The sequence below is a fragment of the Anastrepha ludens genome, chromosome X (assembly GCF_028408465.1).
Source record: "Anastrepha ludens isolate Willacy chromosome X, idAnaLude1.1, whole genome shotgun sequence".
In the NCBI taxonomy this organism is placed as follows: Eukaryota; Metazoa; Arthropoda; class Insecta; order Diptera; family Tephritidae; genus Anastrepha; species Anastrepha ludens.
This window is the reverse complement of record NC_071503.1, coordinates 90,667,948-90,692,337: the sequence shown is the minus strand read 5'-3', so window position 1 is coordinate 90,692,337 and position 24,390 is coordinate 90,667,948. Positions and strand designations below refer to the sequence as shown.

Below are 24,390 nucleotides of genomic sequence, written 5' to 3'. Positions count from 1 at the left end.
CTTGCAAGTCCCAGAACTAACGTTTTTACCTATAATTACTATTTTATGCCTTTTAATAACTATTTTATACAGCAGAGATATGCATATACATACACTTATTAAAAATATTATATATATATTACATATATACATATTAAAAATATTTTTAAAAAATAATATCTCTTAACATTAATGCCCCAAAATAAAATATGATTGCTACAAGGAAGCCCCTCATTATTACTCAAAGTTAGCCCAAGTTACGGATTTTGCGTATACCAGCATCTTTATATAAGTGCATGTATGTAAGTGTATGTTGTCCAAGTCTTTCAGAACCTTGATGTTGGGTAGCCAGTATGCATCGTTACTTTATCTACATGTATATATATATGAGTACAAATTGCTCTCTTACAATAATTGTTCCATTTTACACGATACATCGGTATTAAGGCCAATAATTTCAAACACATTTACACCAGATCGGAAAGCCAACAACATGAGTCAACCAATCCTCACCAGCTACAAAACCAAGAATCGTGATATAAAAGAGTTATTATAATTTTATAAAGAAGAAATTAGTAACTATATCCTTTATATACATAGTACCTAGCGCAAAAATAACAAAATCATGAACTGTCACTGTCATAAAATCCATTCGTAAAAATCCTTTCAGATCCATATGTTAAGGTGTGGCTTCAATTCGGCGATAAACGTGTTGAGAAACGAAAGACTCCAATATTTAATTGCACACTCAATCCTGTCTTTAATGAGTCCTTTAGTTTCAATGTACCATGGGAGAAGATACGCGAATGCTCCTTAGATGTTATGGTAATGGATTTTGATAATATTGGACGAAATGAGTTAATTGGAAGAATTTTATTGGCTGGTGAGTAAAAAACAACTAAAATACATTCAAAATCCTTTAAAAAATCAAATATGCAAGTGTAATATAATTTCAAATGATATAGGAAAATTATGCGTAAATTAAATGTACATACATATTTGTGTTTGTACATAATAAACTATGCATTATTTATGCAAATACTAAATACTAATCACATGATATAAAATTATGCTTATATCCGAATAGCTCAAATGGAATTAAGGTCTTGAATAATGGTTTTCCTACTATAGTAAATCATATTTTTTGCATGCCCTTTTCTTACAATAATATACCTTTTAAGCAAGAAATATATGTATGCGTACTGAACGCACAAAACTCAAGTTTTATAAAATTGAGATCTGCTAGTATTATAATGTACCAAAATATACATCAACAGAATATAAATTCATATGATTTTGTAGTAGAGCATGAACAAAATTTTGAAATTAATATTTAATGCGGCTTTAAACTGGCTTTTCTCTTTTACGTACAAAACTATTGAAAATGAATTTGGAAACCATTCTATAAAAAGTGGAAAGCGAATTTAGCCAATAAGTTATTTTGATACAGGTAAACCACCTGCAGCAGTGTTTTTGACAGAAACCGTAGGCGCTCCTACTTTACTAATTACTGGAAGATACTATCGACGCAACTAAAGAATTTGTATTAGAAGGCCTTCAGAGTTATTCATCTAGTTTAACTCGGAATAGGTTTGCTTGTCTATGTTCAACTTTATTATCAGTTGAGATAAAAGCAATACGATCAGAGATGAATAAACGCCATATAGCGCCAGTAGTGCCAAAGTGCGAAATCCCCTGTGGCCATAAAAAATAATAATGATCAAAAATGATATATGATTATAATGATAGAAAAGTTTTTTCTCATCACTTGCCAATCGGCATGCAATGGCGAATCTCCGACTGTATATCTGACATGAAAAAGCTCCTCATAAAAATCACAATATTCAAGACGCCGTATAACTGTAGGTCCACCCATTTGTGGAGCAACATCAAGACGCACAATACAATACACGAAGTACCATATACATATGCATATAATCCTGCAATCATTTTAAGAGTTTAGACGAATTATTACAAAATGCTTTAGTATTATAAGAACATTCCCAAAAAGAATTTGCCGAAATGGTTACTGTCACGACGAAAAGTATTTTTTTACTTTAAGAACCCAGTTAGTAACGTAGTAATTTAATTCCAAAAAATTCGCTTTGGATCCAAATAAAGTTTCAATAGTTTTGAGGTTTTCTAAATTAAATCGTTTCTGATATAAGGAAACTTTATATAACTGTTGCACCCAACTACAAGTAACGAAAAGTTAAAAAAGTAGCACTATACAACAGCAATGGATTCTGGTAGAGTGGAAAAAATATATAAGTTTAACGGCGATTTAAAAATTTACGTCAGATTATATTTTAGCGGGGGTCAAATTTATTAAAATTAATAATTATTTTTAATCTAGAAATCCTGAATTTTTTTCAGACTATGAAAATCAAAATAATGCTAAACAAATATGTTTTAGTATAACAATTCAATTAAAAATGATTTAAACAGTTTACAAAGTACGAACTTTATAGAATACTTAGAAACTAGTACGAGTATTTTGCAATAGTACCTTGTGGAAGAAAAATCAAGACCAATAGGATTTGAAAGCGAATTAAATTATCTCAAAGGTTTAAAATCGGAGCATGCGGAAACATAATTAGTTCAACCATCCCTAGTAAGAAAATATCAAGAGGCTTTGCTGAGGAATATTGAAATTAATTTCCTTGGTTAACAATTTTGAGTCAAATGGGAAACGAAAGTGAAATAGAGAATAGCTCTTCTATATACTATCTAGTGATTTTAAGTTAAGGAACAAGAGTCGACCTCTGTAGGATGGAATTGAATCAATGAAATTCGAAGAATGCAAAGTATAACGGACACAGACTTTCTGGACGCTTTGATTTCCAAAGAAAGACTGCATATTCTAGATTTAAACGCACCAGAGAGGAATATAACAGCTTAAAATAATATTATTATTATTAGAAGGCCATTACGCACTGCGATCAGAGCTGATCTATTGTGAAAGGCCTATTTTTGTAACCCCAATTTTAGGTTTGTTGTTCCAAAGATTTCATGGAGATACTACGATACCACCAAGGTGATGAAGTCTCTGCCTGCAACGCAGGACATTCACAAAGCACATGTTCTGAGCTTTCTATGTCCATTTCGCAAAAGCGGCAGACATTGGTCTCAGATAGACCAATATTATTTAGATGATACCTGAGGCTGCAGTGACCTGTAAGATATCCTGTTAAAAGACGCAGATCTACTCTGCTTAGTGAGAGTAGCTTGTCAGATTTTTCTTTGTTGGGACTTAGGAATAGCTTGGCTTGAGTTTAGCCAGTGTGCAGCAAATTTTCATTCTTCCCATTTCCTAAGGAATTCATTAATGTGGCTTTTTGTGAGTCCACAGAAAGTCTCAGGACCAGTAAGTTGCATATTTGCTCCTTGTTTTGCAATGTCATCAGCCATTTCATTTTCACCATGTAAGTTGCATATTTGCTCCTTGTTTTGCAATGTCATCAGCCATTTCATTTTCACCATGTCCTTCATGTCGCGGAATCCAGTCTAGTGTTACTATGTTGAGGTTTCCTAACGTGTTGAGAAGGTTTAGGCAATTATTTACCAATTTAGAGGTGATAGTTGTTGATAGAAGGGCTTTTATAGCAGCTTGGCTATCTGTAAGTATGTAGATGTGAGTACCTCTCATTTTCCTGCTAAAGCATTCTCTCACACATATTTCAATGGCATGTATTTCTGCCTGGAATATTGTTGGGTAAAGTCCCATCGGAATCGATTTTTTGAACATGGATTCCGATGGATTCCTGCCCCTGTTACCATTTTCCAATTTGGACCCATCAGTAAACCATAGCTGAGAGCCAAGTTTGAAAGTGATAGAATTAGTTCTCCAGTCTGTGCGTTCATTAATTATAACTTGGAAGTTCCTGGAGAGTATTGGTTTGGGTGATAGTATATCATCCCTGTGAAGAATGGGACTATGTAGGAAGTCTTCTAAGATCTTTAAACGTCCTTTCATATCCCCACTTTTAAGTTCAGATATACTTTTAATCTTAAGGCACTCGAGCGAGCTTCCCTTTCAATCAAGATTGGAAGCGGTGGTATGTTCAGGAGCACACCCAATGCATCTGTGGGACATGTTTTCATAGCCCCTGTAATACCAACACATATCAGGCGATGCAGTTTGTTTAATTCGTTTACTGATTTTCTTTGCTTGAGCTTGGGCCACCATGCTAAGGATGCATAAGTGACTATGGGTTTCATAACTGCGGTGAATGTCCAGAAGGGCATTCTAGGGTTTAGTCCCCATGTCTTACCAAAAAGCCTTGTGCAGGCAAAGAATGCCCTTGTGGCTTTTGAAGTAACTCTCTCAATATGGGAATTCCACGTAAGCGTTTTGCCAAGACTGACTCCAAGATAGTTCGCTTCTGTCGAGGGTTGAAGTGTTGTTCCATTAAGGGTCGGACATTTGAGATTTATGTTCCTTCTCCTAGTAAACGGTACAAGTGCTGTTTTGGATGGGTTAATGGAAAGCCCGTTTTCCGTGCACCATTTGTTTATTATTGTAAGGGTTTGCTGTTTGCGATCCGAAATGGTTTCCTCATGCCAGTCTAATGCATAAACTACTAGTTCATCAGCGTAACCCTGAGTGTGAAAACCTAGGTTGTTCAGTTTGTGGAGAAGTTCATTCATGACTAGAGTCTACAAAAGAGGAGAGAGTACGCCTCCTTAGGGGCAACCTCTTGTGGCTTTGATAGATTTGATTGCTCCTCCTAGTTTGGTGCTGATCGTCCCATATTTCAACATGAATATTATCCATCTAGTGATGGGTTCAGGTGCCTCCCTTAGATGTAGGGTATTATAGATTGCCTCATAGGAAGTGTTATCAAAAGCCCCTGATATGTCAATAAATGCACATAGAGCTATCTGTTTGGACTCAATAGCCTTTTCAATAACTGTTACCAGGCTGTGTATTGCAGTCTCAGTGGATTTTCCCTGTTGATAGGCAAATTGAAGTCGATGAAGTGGGAAGTTAGCTAAATTGTTTTCCCTAATATTTGATCAGTATATCTATCTATCTTTTCCATTGTTTTAAGGGAAAATGAGCTGAGACTAATTGGTCTGTATGATTAAGGCAATTGTTCGGGTTTTTTCCCTACCTTTGAAATAAATACAACCTTAACCTCAGCCCATTTTGTAGATAAATATCCTAGCAGTAAGCTTGCTTTGTATAGTTTGGTCAAATTAGGCATAATATGGTGTGCACCCTGCTGTAAAAGACAGGGGAATATCTCATCAGGTCCAGGAGAATTGTATGGGCTTAATGTTGATATCGTCCATTGTACCCGCTTTTCATTGTGTAGCTTCCATCTGGCTTTTTCAGGGTACTACTGCCGTTTGAGTGATCTTGTTGTAGGGCTTTTTGGTTAAGAATAGCATTCGCAAGGCTACAAATCTTTTCACAATGATTCCTCCAAGTAGCCTTTTAGATTTCCTCAATTCTTTGTTGTAGTTGGTGAGGGTAGTTGAGCAGGAGGACCAATCCCCCGTTACTTTAGCTCTATTCCATAAAGTTCTTGTTTCTTTACGCAGGTCGGAAAGTGTACTATTCCACCAAGGAACATTTCTTTGTGACTTTTTCACTTTTACTGGACAACTTTCGTGAGACGCAGATGTTATGTTTGAGTGTAGTTCGTTCGATTCGAACTCAACCTCTGATATAAGCTGAATATGACGCCTAGAGCAGTTAAAACTTTGTTCTAAACAAAAGTGAAAGTAGTCCCAATTAGTTTTTCTGGGGTTTCTGTAAATTGTCATTTGTAGTTTGGTCGCACCTATATCAAATCTAATATGTCTGTGATCCGACATAGATGTTTCCTCTGACGCATGCCATTTTGACAGTTCAAACAAAGCATTATGACTAGAGACAGCAATGTCAAGGACTTCTCCCCTGGTTGCATTAATGAAAGTCGGTTCGTTGCCTTGATTTAGGGTAGATATATTATACCTAAGTATAAATTCAAGAAGATACTCACCTCTTGGATTTATGTTTGTGCTCCCCCACGCGGTGTGATGGGCATTTGCATTACAGCAGAGGATCCACCGGAGACGTTTTTGTTGACAGTATTCCACCAGGGCTATAACCTCCCTTGTTGGAGCAGTAACCTCGTCTCCTGGAAGGTAAGCGGAGGCAAGTACTACCTCATGCTCACCTTTGCTCGTTTGCACTTTTACCCAAATTGCCAACAGTTCTTCTGTAATAAACTGTTAAATTAGGATAACGGTTAGTTGATTATTTATTATCAACGCCACTTTGGAACGGTCTTTGTTATCAACTTACCGTTTACGTCCCAGAACGACTCCTTTACGTACCCATGGTTCTTGAATGAAAGCTACATCCAAGAGTTCTTGGTTAAATCTCCTCGTAAGCACGTCCGAGGTTGGAGATTTATTTGAAGTCATCCGAGTTGCCTTCTGCTGTTACGAGGTTTTTGCGGTAGCCAGGTTATCCAGTGATCTTTCGCTTGGCAATGGCTGCCTTTTTTTTACCTCGGTTGCTTTTCAACAAGACTGCTTCCTCAGCGGACATCTGATCCCCTCTTCGAGCCTTGTTATGGCTGTGCGTCTTTTTATCGGCCTCCAGCGTGGGTCGCATGCTAATGCCCTCAGCCATGTTATAGCGCCATGTGCTGGTTGTTGTTGGCTTTTCTGCATCGTGTCTGGAGCAACTGACTTTATCGTCCTGGGCTATTGAAGCCGGTGGAGTCAAAGTTCCTGCTTCCTCCGAGCTTTGTTTCACCGAAGGTTCAGAATCCTTTTCGGTAACCTTGGGTGAATCAATCGGGGCTTTAGATTTTGGCCGAAGTTGGGTTTTACCGAACCCGTAGTTCAGCCAATTGTTGAAGGTTTTTATGACCTCTGCGGAGATTGGGTCGATGGCAACAGTGATTTCCACCACAGTACCCTTGCGCACTCTGTTGAGCACCCGCCATTCATTCGTGTTGAGGCCCTCATTTTGGCCATTTTTTTGTATCCTGAGCGAAAAGTGCAGCTATTAAATTTGGGCTTTGCAGCACCAGTCTGCTTTTTCCTTATAGCCTCCAGGATAACATGTTTTATGGCCGTTAGTTTTTCCGTCGACCATATTGTAGTTGGATAGTCAGGAGGTATTATTCACAACTTCGTGCTACACGCCGCGTCTTTGTAAGACATTTTTGTTAAGTCTACCTTGACTTCTGGATTAGGCACTGCTGCCTTTGGCCCTTCCATTTCGGTAGTCTCGTCTGCCTTTCTTCCTACGCTAGAGCTCCCCTGTAAATTGGCACGCTTAGGGGAGCTTTGCTTTGACGTGGTGCTGCTGGAGCGTTGTCGCTTCAGATCAGCTGGGCTTTGAGGCAGCTCTCTTGCCTCGTCAATGCTGTGACCCTTTCTCAGGAAGCACTTTAGACGCTTTCTGGCGGCACCACACAGCCGCACCTTGTTTTCATCCTTTCTTCCTGAGTCACGAGTGGGAGAACCTAGTAGTTTCTCCTCTTCCTCTGGTGATATTGCAGAAGCTTTGCCATCTGGCCCCAGGGCCATGTCGTCAACTTTCATATACTTGATTTCGCTGGCAGTTGGAGGGCAGTGGTTGCTCTGAGCTGCCTGCGATATTGTTGGTAGTTCGGCACTGTTTACCGAAAGGTCGTTAGGCACTCCCTTTTTAATAAATTAAACACTTCTTTTTTGAATTTTTTACAGAAATATGGCTTAAGATACTTTAATAAAATCAGTTGCATGTTATTGTACATCTTTTCAATAAGTTTTTAAAAAATATTAATAATAAAATATTGACAAATAAGCCCATGACAGAGTTTTTTTGGAGATATGTTTTTCGAGAGGTGCTCTGCGGTGCCAATCGGCATTCGTCGTAGAATCATCTGAATCTAAAAAAGTCGAATTTTTCAGTTAAAGTATGACGTAATGCTCCCCCCTACATTAATACAATTTTTTTTTTTTTCATTTTTGTAGTTTTGGTGGCAAAAAAACGTAAAACGAGCATTTTTGGCGAAAAATTTCGCCATATTTGTAAGTGAAAAACAACCTTAAAAAAAAAAATAAAAAAAAAACAGTGTAGGGGGGAGGTATTTTTGATTTAGAAAACGTGTGCCAAATTTGAAAAGAATCGGTTGAATAGTTTCGGAGTTGTGATTGGCACCGACTTTTAAGAAGTCGTTTCGGGAAAAACGCGTTTGAAAAAATGACTCTGAGAAATTATCGATGCTCCGCATTCGAGGTAGAGTGCCTACAAAGGCTATAACTTTGGGAGTTCTACTCCGATCCACTTAAAATTTTGACACAACATTCTTGAAATGATTTACTATAAGATGAGTGAAGAAAAAAATTTCGATTTTGTGACCCTACCCCCCCCTTAATGTTTGACTCTGCCATGTGGTCCCACGAGTAAAGGCGAAGGGTAAGGTGGAGCCATGACAGTGCGTCGGTGTCGCGGTAAGGCTAATTACCGTTATAAGACACACTTACGTAGTGCCATTCATCCTATAGGCACGGTTCGAATTACACCTAGGATTACGGGCTTTTTCGAGTTTTGCCTCTCCAGATCCGCCATTTTTAGTTAAAAGCAGGGGCACCTCGTGCAGGAGTGGCATTCTACCACAATGGTCGGTATTTAGGCTACTGGCACAACTGCCATACGCCTCTGTGTGCATTGCCCCAAGAAGCAACGTACACTTCACCCCCAACAGCTTAATGTATATATGCGAGTATGTTCCAATAAAGGCTGGACTAAAACGTCTAATAAAAGCAAGTACAGAATATGACCATCTCCTCAATAGATAATCATAATAGAGGGATATAGCAGGTAAAAATGTACCAAAAATATATTTTCCATAAACAGGGGGTGAACTCAAAATTCAACTTAAACGCAATAAATAAGTCAAAACGGAAAATGTATAACGGTTATTTAGTGTTAGTGTTGAAAATATTGTTGCCATTATTTGTAGTTAGTGTATATATTTATAGGCGTTTATTTTTGTTTGCCCGCTTTGCCATAATCCACTGCCGCTACGTTGTTATTTTGGAAAAAGGTTATTTGATTTTTTCTATCCTACAAGATACGAGATGTGTTCAAAACGTATTGCGAATTTTGCACTTGTGCCAAAGTTTTTTCCAATCTTCGAAGCACTTCAAAAATAATTTTTTTATCTTGTTCAGCTCCTCCTTCGATGCCGTATTTATCTCGTAAATCGTAGCGTAGCGTCGTTCTTTCATGGGCTCTTCGGTTTCGGGAACAAGAAAAAGTCACAGGTGGCCAGATCTGCAGAATACGGTGGCTGTGGCATCATTAGTGTGTAGTTTTTGGCCAAAAAGTCGCGCACAAGACACGATGTGTGAGCAGGGGCGTTCTCGTGATGCAAGAGCCAATTTTTATTCTTCCACAAATCCGGGCGTTTCTGGCGGATTCCTGCTCGCAAATTGCGCGTAACTAGCAGGTAATATTCTTTATTGATCGTTTTACCCCATGGCAAGAACTCATGATGCACAACGCCCATGCAATCGAAGAAAACGGTAATCAAAACTTTTGCATTCGACCGAATTTGGCGCGCTTTTTTCCGTCTTGGTTCGTGCGGCAGCTTCTATATAGGTGATTGAGCTTTGGTTTCCACGTCATAACCATAAACTCACGATTCGTCACAAATTTGGGTCGTCGCGGACAGTGTGCAACATCTCTTTAGCAATGTTCACGCAATGTTGCTTTTGGTCGAAATTGAGCAGTTTTGGTACAAATTTCGCGGCGACCCCTCTCATGCCCAAATCATTGAAAAAATCAAATGGCCCGAGCCAATCGATATGTCTAGGTCCTCAGCAAATTCTCTAACGGTAATTCGACAATTGGCCAATACCATTTTCTTGGCTTCATCAATTTTTTCGTCTGTTGTTGAAGTGTTCGGGCGTCCGGCAGGTTTTTCGTCGTTCACATCTTCTCGGCCTTATGAGAACATTTTGTACCACCGATAAACGTTGCTTTGGTCCAAAGTAGCTTCTCTGTATGACACAGTCAACATTCGGAATGCATTCGCGTACTTAATTTCGTTTTTTACATAAAATTTGATACAGGTTCTTTGATTCTTCTTTTTGAATAGGTAAAAATTGAAGACGAGCCGAAAGACGAGCAAGCAAAGCAGCTGTCAACAATTAACTGAAAATTCAAAATGGCCGAACTCGTCAGCATGAGTGAGAGACATGAGTACCAACATATCGCCACAAAAAAATCGAAATTAGAATATACGTAACCTGCGAAAATTTAAAATTCGCTATACATTTTGAGCACACCTCGTATATTTTCCTTTACAATTTTTTGTTTCTTATTCTTTTAACAAATTAATCATATACAAATTGTACTAAAACTATGAAGTATAGAATTATTTTATTTGTTGTTTAAGGGTCTTAAACGCGTCACGTGCTCTAGTATTCGTATATAACTAGGTATATTTCCTTACTGACAAGCTAGGGATTAATACTACATTATAAATAGATATTTTTTTTACACACAATAACACTAACTTTCGAACATTTAAAAAAATTGTTGGGTTCAAAAAAACTCAGAGACAGGGGTTATAGCTTGTTACATCAAAGGACGGACGGAAATTTCGTCTTCACATATAAAAAGTGGGCGTGGTTTTTATTCGATGTCTATAATATTTCGGTTGGATATAAATGAGGGGGGAGATGTACGGATTTACTCAAAAGTGGACGCGTGATTTCAGTCCAGCAAAAAGCGTCCATTTTTCAATTGGTTCCTGGTAGTCAGTATTATTAATGCCAACATTATTTTATGTGACGCTCTCACCATGATCTAGGCCTCAAGCTAGCTGGCTAAAATCTGATATCCCTGGAACTGCACGTGTATTAGTTTGCAATAAACATTGCTCATGCTACTTATTACGATACGCAATTCAAATATTCAAGATTGAAGATGAGCGGCCAATATTGCAGGCATTGATAATGAATGGCGCATGGGCAAAGTCGGTAGTGCAGCAGTTGAAACCCGTGCATGAAACACCAAATGATAGAAAAAGTTTTTTCTAATAGCGGTGGCTCCTTGAAAGGCGATGGCAAGCCGAGTGTATTTTTGTGTAAATATACAATATGCAAATATACATACAATCACTCACACCTTATTTGAAGCAGATACGATTTTTTTGTGGGTTGCTCTATACTTCATAATATTTTGCAAAAATAGAAAAACAAAGTGTTAGAGGAATTATGGTAAGTATTTTCTTAATCCCATAACACTGTGGAACAAATTCAGGTTAGCAAAAATTAGGTCCATTCTGAGAGTGGCGGGTGAAAATAGAGGCGAAATTAGAAGACCCGTATCGCGCCGTTTTTTTATGTTGGTTCGAATTTTTTTTTAATCGGCCTTCGAAGTTCGAAATCGGAGCAAAATTGTTTATATGGTTTTTTGGCTATAACTCGTCGACTAATTGATATTTTTTCAATCTGTAAAAGCCAAATTATTGCTAGAGACCTGTGCAATTTTTACAATTTTTGAAAAAATTGATTTCGAAAATTTTTGTGGTACTTATGAAACAATATACTGAAAATCGGCATTTGACTGCAAACTTCGAAGGCCGATTAAAAAAAAAATCGAACTAACATAAAAAAAGGCGCGATACGGGTCTTCTAATTTCGCCTCTGTTTTCACCCGCCACTCTCAGAATGGACCTAATTTTTGCTAACCTGAGTGTGTTCCACAGTGTAATAGTATGTCAAGTTAATAGTCAAGCAGAAGTGACAGGATTTATGTTCCTTACTTGTAATTACAGGCAAGTAAAATGATAATTATGATTGCAATATTGTGCATACAATGCTTACTTTTTGTGCGCTTACAGAAATCCTGTAGGAATAACGAAATTCAACCTTAAGGTATTTTCGATAAAGACAAACCAACTTGAAAATTAATTATTTATGTTTGACTTAAAACCACATAGGGCTCAGCCGATTTCTTCGGCATACACAGAGTATGCAGGTTTCTTATTTATTTTGCTTTCATCCAGAATGCAACTAGGGCTTCCGCACCATTTTGTTGCCACATCCTCGGTACCAACTTGTTTAACAGTTATTTACAGCATGACTATATTCAGTCTGTGCGGCTTAAGAACCTTATTTGACAGTTGTTCGAGACACTCGAGCAGGGGTTTCCCCAGGGTTAACATTATACCCTTCTGTAGGGCAGGGCGTTATGGAAGGGCATTCACAGAGGAAATATAAGATTGTTTCCTTTTTTCCGGTTGTTTACAATTGTGACAGTATGTGTTGGAGGGATGCCCATTTTGACCAGTTGTGACTGCCGTTAGTCTCCTGGCATCCCGTCGTTTCATGTTTATCAATGTTGACGATTACTTGAGGTTGTAATAATGTTCTGCTAATTTTGCATTTCTTCTGGTCTCTCCATCTACAATCCGAGATTCGGAGGTATTTTATGGAAATTGTATTCTTGACTGAACCTAATGGTGTGAATAGCGATTCTGCAAGAATGTTATTCATGGCAGATCACTCTCTTGCAAGTTCATCTGATTTTTCGTTATCTTCCATGTTCCGATGCCCCGGGACCCAAATTAAGGTAACTTTATGGTTTTCACTCAAGGTAGTAAGGCAATTCCTACTTGGTTCCACCACTTTGGAGGATATTGTAGCCGAATCCAGTGCCTGTATTGCAGCTTGGTTATCCGAAAGAATAGCGATATTGCCGTTAAAAGAAAAATCTGCGATTAGTTTCCTACAGACTATCGAACCATACGATAAAATTGGTCATATAATCGCCTTATACAACCATAGTGCATGCTTGGGTTGAAGGCCCCGTCTTCTTGCAAGCATACGTTTACAGGTAAATAAGGCAATTTCTGCTTTCTTTACCCGTTCCTCAATATTTAATTTCCAGCTAAGTTTGGAGTAAAAAATTACCCCTAAAGACTTTGCACTGGGTGGAAGTGAAAGAGTTTGTCCATTAATATTTGGTAGGGTAAAAATTAATACCTTGTATCTAGTAGTGAAACGCATAGTTCTGTTTTACGCGGGTTTAAACTTAAGCCACAGCCTGAGATGACCCAATTACTGATGCATATATTGGATGGCTATATTCAAGAATACCGCTATGGTATAATGTTTGTTCTCTAGAGAGCCTATTGTTTGGATAACCTCGTGAAGGGCTGTCTCCGTAGCTTTGCCTTTAAGGTACGCATGTTGTGCAGTTGATATACCAGAGCATTCCAAAGAGCTTCTGAGGTGTTAATCCACAAGTCTTTCAAAGGTTTTTAACAGGCCTAAATCTTTCGCTGATTCCTGTCCTTTTTGGTATGAAAACGATCTTAACTAGTTTCCAACTGTCTGGAATATGGCTTAAGTTTAAACACGCTCCAAAAATTTCTGACCCCGGAGATTTAAAAGGTGAAAAAGATTTGATTGCCTTTGCAACTATCTCCTTGGTAATTATTTTATTTGCAAGATTTTCTGGATTACATTGCCTCCATTTAATACTTCCCCTCCCACTTTCGTGGGCGCTGCTTTCCGGAAAATTAGTGTTTAGCAGAAGTTCTAGCGATTCTTCTGTCGTAGCAGTCTAATTGATCAGCCTGCTTTGGCTGGTGTTTCTGGCCACGAGTTGATATTCTTATCCTACAACACCCAGTTCAATAGACAAAATGAACTGAAGGATATTTTAAGCTTATTTAACATGATTTCGTAAATAAGGAGGCTGCTGAGCTTAATTGAAATATGTGTTGGTTATTCACATTCAACATTTTCAACATTTCAATGCTTTAGTCAGTCACCTATTTGATAGTCCTGTTCCGTTGCATATAATATATAATGTTGCAAGAAATAAAGAAACGCAAGCACTAGAGATGCCAAAAGGGTATATCTACAATAGAAGTTCAATAATAGTTTACCTTGGAAAGTCCTTTGGAAAAACCGTAAAACCTTAGGTGTCTCAGGAGAGGATAAGCCCGTGTTCAGTTTGGATCCAGAAGTTTTAAATACCCACTTTCTAGCATCTAACAGGGCTCCACTCGGCATACCTATAAAAGTTCCTCTAGGAGAACATGCTGATGACGGTGAGTTTGAATTTGTGTCTGCAACAGGGGCGGATTTGATACAATGTGTACATACTGTCGAATCTAATGCTATAAGGACCGACGGTATTTGTCTTAAATTCCATAAAATTATTCCACCATTTGTTATACCATCACTTACCCTCATCTACATTTCCATATCTCTGGAAGACGGCAAATATAATACCTGTTTCAAAAATAAAATGTTCTACCGCTCCTCAGCACTTCAGACCAATAAGCATTTTATCTGCCCTATCGAAAGTATTTGAAAAATGTTTGGCGCGACAAAGTACCTGCTACTTGGACAAGAATAATCTGCTGAGTAGTTTCCAGTCGGGTTTCAGAAGCCTGCATAGTTGCTCTAGAGCTATGCTTAACATTTTTGAAGCTGTTCGCCCTGCTTATGATAAAAACTACCTAACAATGTTAGTATTATTTCAAAGGCTTTTGATACATTTTGCTGCGGAAAATTGAGTTATCACTATAAGTTTGGTGCATTTTCGTTTGCGACTAATAAAAAGTTACCTTTCGAATCGGCTACAAGTTAAGTGTAGTGATAAATACTCAAGCCTAAAACCAATTACATGAGGTGTGCCGCAGAACTCTATTTTGGGTCCCACTTTATTTTGCATTTTTATTTATGATATTGTTGAGTGCTGCCAAAATTCGTCGATACATCTGTATGTTGATGACACTCAGATCTACCTGTAAAAGCCTACTTACTGTCACGCCAAACTAAATTAAAACGTGTTAGATCACTCATTGTTCCGCATGTATCATACGCTAAATTAGTATATTGCAGGCTTGATAATTATTCGAAATATAAATTGCAAATCTCTGTAAATAATGCAGCGCGTTCCGTGTTTGAAAAAAGAAAATATGACCATATATCTCTTTATTCAAAAAAAATCCCTGATTCCAGATTCCATTGTTCCGACTTATACTTACTTGGAATCAGAGCGTATGTTCTTTGATAGTGCTATAAAACTATGGAATTCTATACGGACTACAATAAAGCTTATAAAACAAGCAAGGTGTTTTAAAACTGCAGGTTCTAACTACTTCTAACCTTTCAATCTTCCTCATTACAAAGGTCTATACCTATGTGCCTGAGTCCAGGTAGCCCTTTTTATTTGGAGAATTCCCTTCGCGAAACTATTGATGATCTCCCACGTTTCTTCGCTATTTAGGTTAGGTTAGGTTGGTATGGTTGCCCTGGGAGTGAGCGCACTTGGACGAAGAGAGATTCGACCTTTTTGATACCATTGTGAGGTGGCGATGGTATGGTGCGTGCGAATTACTAACGATGACTATGTTTGCGTCAACCTCTTTGTGGCGCTGATGAAATTCATCACATTTTTAATGTCAGCGCCAGTTATATCAGCAGGCGTGGCAAAGAAGTAAGAGCCAGGATGCCTGGATCTTAGCCCCGTCAGAGCAGGGCAGCTAAGGAGAAGGTGCTGAGATACTTCCACCTCATCCTCCATACATCCAGCGCAAAAAGGACTCGAGGTGATTCCAAGTCTCACAGCATGCATTCCTCGCGCATTGTGTCCTGTGAGAGAACCCACTAGATTGGAGAGCTGATATTTTGTCAGCCTCAGAAGCTCGCCCGAGCGCCTCCGGTCCACACGTGGCCAGAAGGATTTCGTGACCTTACACGTTTGCGTATTTGCCTAGCGCTCGTTGAGTTGGCGCGATGCCCATTTTTCCAGGAGCAGACCGCAGGTAGTCAGGGGGATCACAATTTTCTCCATTCGCGGGGAAATTACCTCACATGCCCCTTGTCTGGCCAGCTCATCCGTCTCACAGTTTCCCACAATGTCGCTGTGACCGGGAACCCAGATGAGGCTGATGTCAAGAAATTCGGGCGCAGTCGAAAGTGAATTCAAGCATTCTTTGACCAATTCCGAATGCACCGCCAAAGACCCGAGGGCAGTTATTGCCGCTTGGCTGTCGGAGTAAATATTTACTTTCTTGACTGTTAGTACGCATTTGAGCAGCCAATCAGCTGCCTCCTTGATTGCGGCTACCTCCGCCTGGAACACACTGCAGTGGTCCGGTAACCTGAATTTGAGTCTGATGCGGAGCCCCTCGCACAAGACTCCTCCGCCAACGTTTCCTTCCAACTTCGATCCATCCGTGAACAAGTTCACCAGGCCTTGCCCCCAAGTGTAGCCCTCCGTCCACCCATCCTTTGACGGGATGAGAGTAGAGAATGTTCCGGTTGGACTAAACGAGGGTATACACTGGTCTGTTGACAGAGGGATGAACTCGAAGTTTCTAAGAATGCTTAAGTGCCCATAAGTGAGGTTATGGTCTTGAGGTATAGATCCCGCCACTCAGTCTAATTGCGGTACGTGTAGCGGCAAGTCTGCCTGCGATGTCTACGGGTACCACATTTAACATTGCGTCGAGCACCAGAGTAGGAGTCGTTCGAAGCGTCCCACTGATTCCAATGAGTGCCGACCTCTGAACTCTCTCCAGCTTCTTCACCAATGTCGTCTTCTCTAGTGAGTTCCACCAGACTATGACTCCATATAACAAGATAGGCTTTACAATAGTATTATATAGCCAGAAAACAACTCTAGGCGAAAGGCCCCATCTTTTGCCAAATGCGTCCTTGCACCCATACAAGGCGATTGTTGCCTTCCTCACTCTGTCCTCAATATTGGGCTTCCATGTAAACTTGCTGTCAAGAATAATACCTAGGTACCTCACCTTGTCAGAAAGCAACAGAGGAGCGCCCCCTAGTGAGGAAAGTTGAGCTCTGGGTATTTTATGTTTCCTCGTAAATAGGACGAGCTCCGTCTTAAGAGGATTCACCGACAGGCCGCAATCCGTTGCCCATCTAACAACTGCATTCAGATATCCCTGCGTCAAGTTGTACAGAGTGTCCAAAAATTTTCATCTTACAATAAGTGCCACGTCATCCGCGTAGGCAATTACCCTGCAGCCCCCTTCACCAGCTCCTCCAGCAGGTCATTTAAAACAACAACCCAAGGGAATGGTGAGAGAACCCCACCTTGCGGAGTGTCTCTACTCACCTGCCGGTGGATGGAGATACCGCCCCACTCTGCCGTGACAGTTCTGTCGCTAAGCATTTAGTGGATAAATCTTATAAGGTCGGTTCCGACCCCTGGTTTACCTAGAGACCTGGTAATTGCCTCCGGGAGGACGTTGTTAAAAGCCCCCTCAATGTCGAGGAAGGCGCCTACCACAAACTCCTTCTGAAAAAGAGACTCCTCAATCTGTTCCACGATTGTATGTAGGGCAGATTCCACAGATCTGCCCTTGCAATAAGCATGTTGAGTATGCGACAGCCGACCCCGAGGAAGTTCGCTTTTTATGTGCAGGTCAATCAGCCTCTCAAGGGTTTTCAGTAAGAAAGATGAGAGACTAATTGGCCTGAAGTCCTTAGGGGAGACATGCGAGCTCTTGCCTGCTTTGGGTATAAAGACAACCCTCACGGCCCTCCATGATCTTGGTATATAGCCCCTGGCTACGCAGCTCGCATAGATGGGGCTCATCCAGCGACATGCTACCTCCGCAGATTTCTGCAGTTGGGCAGGAGTGATGCCGTCAGGACCAGGCGACTTGAAGGGCCTAGAGGAGACAATGGCCCAAGCCAGGCGACGCTTATCCAGCAACCAGCCCCGGTCCGGAATGCAAGTTGAAATGCTATCCAGACCGGTGCTACTAGGTGCTGGGCTCATCGGAAAATGGGCGTCGAGAAGTAACTTCAGTGACTCCTCGCCGCTCATCGCCCAACGCCTCAATTCGTCTCTTAAGTACCCCAAGGGAGCGGAATTCTTCGTGAGTACTCGTCTAAACCTGGAGGACTCATGCCAGTGCGTCGATCGCTTCTTCCGATAGATCTGGATTTCCTCCCGGTGCTTTGGGGAGTAAGCTCAGCAGATTTCTGTAGTATGCATCCTAGTCCGTCCTCCTCAGGTTCCTGTAGGGGGATCTTATTGGACGAGTTTGAGTGAGAGAGAACTGAATATACCTATGGTCCGAGAAGGAATGAGTGTTAAGCACCCTCCAATCGGAGATTCGGATTATCAGTGAAGAAGAGTAATGTAAAGCAACCTTTCTCTAGCTGCGGTAATAAAAGTGGGGTCCTTACCCCTGTTACATATAAAAAAGTCCTCGTTTAAAATATAATCAAAAAGTGACTCACCTCGTGCATTGATGTTTGAACTTCCCCAGCAGGTGGGATGGGAGTTCGCGTCAGTGCCTATGATAATGCCGATTTTCCTGCGTTTTGCTTCAGCCAGGGTTTCCCTTAGCAGCGCCGGAGGTGGTTCCACCTCGTCATCATGTGCCATATAGACGGACATCAGCCATAGCTTTCCAGCCGGGCCCTCCAGAGTCACCGTCGCAATGTCTTCATTGCTGAAATTAGGCAAAATAAATGCGTTAAGTTCCCTCCAGTTGTGCGTGGGAAGTTTGGGGTTACAGTAGCGGAGGATTTCCTCCATCTCCTTCGAAGCAGAGGGTTCGGAGTGGAGCCAGACACGTGCTCGCGGACGCACAGGTAGATCCCTTCTGTCCACTACCTTCAGCTTGGCTCCCTCACATACCATACTATTCCACCAAGCCACAGCCGCCCTATAGATTGAGACTGACCGTTCGTCAGCGCAGACGATTCTCTTGTAAGAACTGTAGTGCCATCCGGCACTTTCAGAGCTTGGGGGTGGTCCAGGGTTTTCCCTCACTACCTTCATGATGCTGCTGAGATGGTGGACGCTACCCTCTTCCACTCCTCCCTAGATATGGCGCCGTCTTCTCTACCGCTGTTCATCACCCCGAAAATGATGGAACCCACCTGTTTAGCGACTTCGCTAAACGATTTTGGCGGGCCACCACCAATCTTGGGTCTCTTTTCTTGGGAGACATCCTCCTCCTGCGAGCGTTGCCTTTTTACTTCCGGCCGTCATCGTTCAGGAGGCCGTTGAGGCCGCAGATCATTTAGCGCTACCTAGGGTTCACCACGCGGAGGTGATCTGCCTTACACCCCCTATCGCTACTTAGCATCTTATCGATTACATTTTTAGTGGTTATGCATGCATTGGAAGAATGTATGTTCGACGTCATCTCCGGCGGCATCCCCGTATATGTATGTGGGGTGTTCGCATTTCCCTATTTTGAACAGGTATTTCTGGAAATACCTGTGCGCCGAAAACATTTGGGTTGTATAAAAATTGACTTCGCCGAAGTCCCTGTGTTCCATTTATAAGCCTAGCCGTCCATCTGCCGTGGGTTTTGTTAATCCATCAGTCTTGGTTTTCTAACTCTTTCTTCCATTCCCTCTGGCCATAGCTTTTTCCTTTCAAAAGCTAGTAAGTCTATCAGTTCGTGCTCGGACTATAGATATATTGAGTTTCAGTGTGGCGAGGAGGCACAAGAAAAATCGACTGGCAGATGCTTGGGAGGGCGTTGCGGGGCTTTGACGTGACGCCACCAAGATTTCGGAAACAACAGAGTATTGAGGCCTGTTCAATTCGACCTCTCCTTAATCGGACTCGCGTTCCGTGGTGGAACCGAGCACTCCAAACATTGAGGCGCGAGTCGGGAAAACTTCTAGACAGGGCCTTCAAGACTAATCTTGCTGAGGACTGGGAGCGACAGCATCATGTCCAGAGGAACTACCAGGAGCTTATTCGGGAGTCGAATATGGCCTCGTTTAGGAAATTAGCTGTTGTCAGAGCTGCTACACCTTCTCGGCGTGACTGGTACGTTACCAGATCTGGGGTGAATGAAGCCGCCATTCAATTTGCCATCGAACCTGCTTCTTTCATGCTGAAAAGTCTCGTACGGCTAGTGGAATTACATATGTGTCAGAAGTCGCTGAAGGTTCACCCACTCTCTCCATTTCAGCATGTCTATCAAAGCGGCACTGCAAAACCTTGTTGCTAGGGTGAAGCAGGCCATCGACAGGAGCGACTACGCTATTGGCATCTTTTTGGACGTGTGCAGCTCTGCCAGTAGACATGGCGTATACCGAGTGCTAGTGAATCGGATACGTTCAATGCTAGCCCAAAGAATCGTTACGGTGCGGGTGGAGCAGGATCTGCTGATGTCATCTGAAGTTAATAGAGGCTGCCTCCAAGGTGGTGTGCTGTCTCCATTTCTCTGGTGCATGGGGATCGATCCTCTACTCACCACCTTAAATGAAGCGGGAGTCTACACGCAGACATATGCGGACGACTTTGACTGTTTGTTAACGAGCCTTTCGCTTATAAACATCAGTAGGTAGAAAACTCTGGATTTGATCGACATTTGGGGCTGTGCAAATGGACTTATAAACATCTGTAGAAAACAACTCTGGAATTGATCGACATTTGGGGCTGTGCAAATGGACTATCGGTCAACCCCACCAAACCTGCTATTGTCCTCTTCACCAGAAGAAGGAAGCTTGATGGACTCGTTCTGCCTAAGCTGAAAGGAGTCTCAATCCAGTTATCTAAAAAATCAAATATCTTGGAGTAATCCTCGATAGTAAACTTTTTTCAAAGTCATACGTTGAAACAAAGACATTCAAAGCACTGACAGCTTCCTGGCGGACCAAAGGAGTCTTTGGGAAAACGCGGGGTCTTTCTTCTAGCAAATTTCTATGGATCTACACGGCTATGATAAGGCCTATTGTCACCTATGTACTGTGGATAAGTAGACTATCTCTCGCGGGAGTCAGGAGGACCTTATCAAAACTACAACGCACTGTGGCCATCATTTGCACCGGAGTTTTTCCGACTACTTCAACCACAGCATTAGAAGCAATGGTTGGTCTACCACCACTTGATGCTTTCATCTAAGGAGAGGCCTTCAAGGTCGTTTGTTGGCTGAAACACGATGGGCATTGGTAAGGCCCCTGTCCGGTATTGGAAAACAGAGAAGGCATGGACTTCGATCCAACGATTCCTTCCATGCCCCTTGACTCTATGTCATCCAGAGGCGTACTTGAAAAGAGATACATTGTGGTGTTGTCAGAGGCTCAATTGTGGTCAAACTTTGAAAATGAGCCCGGCAAACACTGTTTTCGCATTTTCACGGATGGCTCCATGACCGAGCACGGTTCCTGCTCTGGATCTACGTGGAATCAAGCAGGACGAGACTACACTTTGCTATTGGAATGCATGCATCTGTGTTTCAAGCGGAGGTGTATGCTGTTTAAGAAGCGATGAACTTTATTGTGGAAAATAGATGGACAGGCAGATCTATTTGTGTCTGTAGCGACAGCCAAGCTACACTCATGGCCACGCTGACAGGCTGACTATGTCGGTAGACATAATAGCCTGATGCTAACATGGTCACGGGACATGTGGGTATCGTGGGTAATGAGACCTCTGACTCCTTAGCTAGGATGGGCTCTAAGGCCGGAGCCCGTCTGCAACTCCTTTCTGCAGCCATCAAAGCCACGGTCAGCAAATGGGTTACTATAACCCACAAGTGAGGTTGGCAGGCTGAGAGAGGCTGCAGTTGGACTAAACTGATGTTACCTGTCATGTCCGACCGACTGTTGCAAATCCTCCTGATGACGGGCCACTTTCTGTGGGCAAATCACTTGGAAAAGGAAGACATCTCAGACAGTGTACTCTGCTCAGCGTGTGGAGAGGAGGATGAGACGGCGGACCACTTTCTGTGCGTCTGCCCCGCCTTCGCTCGAATCAAGCTTGAGGTGATTGGCACTGAAGATCTACTCAGATTTCTTCAGAGGTCAGGTAGATGTAAAGAAAATTAAAAGGGAATCCGAGTGCAGTATAATGGACTTAATTGGGTCTGAGTGCTATTCTTGCTAATCTCTCCTGACAAAAACCAAAAAAAAAAATTGTTATTAAGCATATGTATATGAGTCGAGACGCCGTAGCCGAATGGGTTGCTGCGTGACTACCATTTGGAATTCACAGAGAGAACGTAGGTTCAAATCTCGGTGAGATGCCAAAATTAAAGAAAACATTTTTCTAATAGCGGTCGCCTCTCGGCAGGCAATGGCAAACCTCCGAGTGTATTTCTGCCATGAAAAAGCTTCTCGTAAAAATATATTGCCGTTCGGAGTCGGCTTAAAACTGTAGGTCCCTCCATTTGTGGAACAACATCAAGACGCACACCACAAATAGGAGGAGGAGCTCGGCCAAACAGCCAAAAAGGGTGTACGCGCCAATTATATATATATATATATATATTATATATAAGCCGAGGTGCATGTTGAATGAGATATTCAGTTGGAAATTAGTCTTGGTCTAGTCTAGCGCATAAAAGAAATAGAGTGATTCAGTCTAACGCTGAATATGTACATTTGAGCCGCTTTTTACAGCTGGCTTGATAGGCGGATACAATTTTCAGGGCTGCCGTTCTTTGCCAGATGCTTTAACTTTAGCGCATTTGCCCACAGTTCAGCTCGGTATAAGAGGACGAAAAGCGTGGTATTCATCATTATTTCCCCTTTCGTTGGACCTCCTATGTTTGCCATTAGTCTACTGAAGAGGGATGTTGTCTTAGCAGCTTTCTCTGCTGCGCCCTTTATTTGGCCCCAGAATGTTAGTCTTGAGCCAAATTTTGTGTCTATGTACTTTAGAACCTATTTTGTGGCTAGCGTATTTGAGCAAGTTTGCATGCTAACTTCTAATGGAATGTACTTCTTTGTTAAAAGTATTAGCACCATTTGATCTGTGTTTACTTTGAGTCCACTTGACTCTAGCCACGTTTGTGTGTGCGTATCAGAACTTGGTTAAGTTTTCTACGAGCTTCTTCAAAGTCTCGTGCTGTGATGACAGCTGCGATATCGGAGATTGAAAAGGTGCTATCGGATATTTCTATATTGAATATCTCGTCTTAACTAATGTTTCAAAAGTCCGAACCGAGAATTGATCCTTGTGCCGCTTTTAATGTGACGTCTATATGACGATAACCCTCTGCGGCTTGATAGACGAGTTTGCGGTCTCGTAAGTAATTCTTCATTATGCGCTGTAGGTATGTCAGAATTTTGAACCTTAGCTCTAAGGCGGCCAACATGCCCGCCCATCTTACGCTATTGAAAGCATTCCTTACATCTAAGGTGGCAAGGAGGACTATATTTTGCTGCGCTGCTCTCACGCTATTTATGACAGTTTCAATTGCCTCTATTGTGGACTTTCTGCGTCTAAAGCCATACTGTCTTGCTGATACGGCCAGTCGAGGCTTGATCAATATTTCAAGGAGCTTTCCTGCTGCCTCGAGCATGCATAATGGCCGATATACTGATGGGAGTTTCGGGTTGCCTTTCCATTGCTTATTAGCAACGGCTGCTCCTTTCTCCAGATTTCCGGGAAAATTCTACCCCTAAGACAAGAGTTGTACATGTATAGTAAGTCTTGTGGTCGCATTTTTCCGATCTCCTTGAGGACTTTGGCGGGTACTCTATCCCTATCCTTTTGCCTTATTGTACTTTAGCTCGCTCGCAGCTGACTGGTGTTCCTCACTGGTGAATACTGGAGGCTGTTCTGTTACGTTTATTTCGCACTTGGAAAGAGTTCTTTTACGATGTAGTCCATCACGCTCGAGCTTAGTTCCGGTGTAGGTATCCTGGCTACCAGCTTTTTCACCACAATCTTGTACCTAACTCCGTACTCCGGTCTGCCAGGAGTTCCTCTCATTTTTCTTTCTTTCTATTTGCAATAGCGGTCTGAAGCTGCCTCTTTCTACTCTTCTATGCTTCTGCGATCACAGTGGCTTACCCGATTCGTCTGCCTCTAGTGTATTTCCGTCTGAGGCGAAGACAGTCACGTCTTAGTTCGGTTATTTTCTTCGTCTACCAACAAACATAGCTATTTTTCGTTGTCAAAGTCGAAATCGCTTTATTACAAGCTTGTTTGATGCATCGTATTTCAGCTTTTACAAGTTGCGTGGCGGTTTTAAGCACTTTGCCACGGTTTGTTTTAGCACTTTGCCACGAAGTTTTGATACATTCCACTTCCGGATGCCACTTTTCCTTATATTTGTTCGGGTGCTCTGATACCGTCAGCGGATTAAAAATGTGTTTAAATGTTTTTTGGCTACAATACATGATTTAAAATTTAATTGTAATCGCTTATAGTACAGATTGTTCTTTTTCCCAGAGACCCTCTTCACCTCGATGCTCCGCACCCAGGGTTTCTGGATTAAGGCGATGTTAACGTTCTGTTCCCCTAGGAAAACGTTTAGGTTTGTTCGTTGCAGTCTGTGAATGCAACAAATTATTTGGACAACCTTTAAAACTTAAAACCATGTTTATTTATTTTCTTTTCCAGGTTCAGCGCCATTTAGCTGCATACCAGCCAGCAGTTCGCGGGTGCCGTAGACCTCTTCCTGCTCCTCCTCCGGA

The 24,390-nt window shown here is 41.6% G+C and overlaps 1 long non-coding RNA gene across 2 annotated transcripts in view; it reads left to right on the top strand.

The window, feature by feature from the left end:
- Positions 1-381: 381 nt before the first annotated feature.
- LOC128869509 (uncharacterized) overlaps positions 382-24,390 on the top strand; it is a 34,397-nt gene continuing 10,388 nt past the window's right edge. For both annotated transcript variants that reach the window (XR_008455325.1, XR_008455324.1), the window contains exon 1: positions 382-862. This is a non-coding gene — a long non-coding RNA (uncharacterized LOC128869509). The remainder of the gene's footprint in view (positions 863-24,390) is intronic.